Below are 1,912 nucleotides of genomic sequence, written 5' to 3' on the forward strand. Positions count from 1 at the left end.
GGTGAACAGGGACTACAGGAGGGGGCTAAGCATGACCCTTGTGGGGCCCCAGTGTTGAGGATCAGCGAATTGGAGGTGTTGTTTCCTACCACCTGGGGCAGCCCGTTAGGAAGTCCAGGACCCAGCTGCACAGGGTGGTGTTCAGACCCAGGGGCCCGAGCTTAATAGTGAGCTTGGAGGGTACTATGGTGTTGAATGCTGAGCTATAGTCAATGAACAGCATTCTTACATAGGTATTCCTCTTGTCCAAATGGGATAGGGCAGTGTGCAGTGCGATGGCGATTGCATCGTCTGTGCATCTATTGGGGTGGTAAGCAAATTGAACTGGGTCTAGGGTGTCAGGTAAGGTAGAGGTGATATGATCCTTATCTGGCCTCTCAAAGCACTTCATGATGACAGAAGTGAGTGCTATGGGGCGATAGTCATTTAGTTCAGTTACCTTTGCTTTCTTGGGTACAGGAACAATGGTGGACATCTTGAAGCATGTGGGGACAGCAGACTGGGATAGGGAGAGATTGAATATGTCCGTAAACACTCTAGCCAGCTGGTCTGTGTATGCTCTGAGGATGCGGCTAGGGATGCGAACTGGGCTGGCAGCTCTGCGAGGGTTAACATGCTTAAATGTCTTACTCATGTCAGCCACGAATAAGGAGAGCCCACAGTCCTTGGTAGCGGACCGCATCGGTGGACCGCATCCTCAAAGCTGCCATCTATCCACGGTTTCTAGTTTGGGTAGGTGTTAGTCACAGTGGATATAACATCTCCTATACATTTCCCGATGAACTCAATAACCTTATCCGTGTATTTGTCAATGTTATTCTCAGASGCTACCTGGAACATATCTCCATCCGTGTGATCAAAACAATCTTGAAGCATGGATTTCGATTGGTCAGACCAGCGTTGAGTAGACCTTATCACGGGTACTTCCTGTTTGAATTTCGGCCTATAGGAAGGGAGGAGCAAAATGGAGTCGTGATCAGATTTGCCGAAGGGAAGGCGGGGGAGGGCCTTATAGGCATTTCGAAAAGTTGAGTAGCAGTGGTTCAATGTTTTTYCAGACCGAGTACTACAGTCAACTTGTTGGTAGAATTTTTTTTGTTTTCCTCAAATTTTGCTTTGTTAAAATCCCCAGCTACAATAAATGTGGCCTCAGGATATGTGGTTTCCCGTTTGCATATTGTCCAGTGTAGTTCTTTGCAGGCCGTAGAGGTATCTGCTTGAGGGGGAATATACACGGCTGTGACTATAACCGAAGAGAATTCTCTTGGGAGGTAATATGTCGGCATTTGATTGTGAGGTATTCTAGGTCAGGTGAACAAAAGGACTTGAGTTCCTGTAGGTTATCACAATCACACCATGAGTAGTTAATCATGAAACATACACCCCTGCCTTTCTTCTTCCGAGAGAGTTATTTTTCCTATCTGCACAATGTACTRCGAGAGTATGTTACAATCCCTGATGTTTCTCTGGAAGGAGATCCTCRCCCTGAGCTCRTTTTCTTTATTGTCCAGAGACAGAACATTAGCGAGTAATATACTTGGAAGCAGACTAGAAGTCCACTCCGAATACCTCTTCTCCACCGACAGTGTTTTGGAGCAGCCTCTAAAATAAGTTAAATTGCCTTGGGGGGTACGAACAAAGAATCCAATTCGGGAAAGTCATATTCCTGTTCGTAATGCTGGTTAGTTACCGCTGCTCTGATATCCAAATTTCTTTCCGACTGTACGTAATAACACAAATAATTTTCTGGGCTAATAATGTAAGAAATAACACACACAAAAAAGAAATACTGCAAAGTTGCTTAGGACTTAGAAGCAGAGCTGCCATATCTGTCAGCGCCATCTTCCTTGTACAAACAGCCAATACAATGTGCAGCATTGAATAACAAAACGAGACCACAAGAACAAAGATA

This window comes from Salvelinus sp. IW2-2015, linkage group LG30, assembly GCF_002910315.2.
Source record: "Salvelinus sp. IW2-2015 linkage group LG30, ASM291031v2, whole genome shotgun sequence".
In the NCBI taxonomy this organism is placed as follows: domain Eukaryota; kingdom Metazoa; phylum Chordata; class Actinopteri; order Salmoniformes; family Salmonidae; genus Salvelinus; species Salvelinus sp. IW2-2015.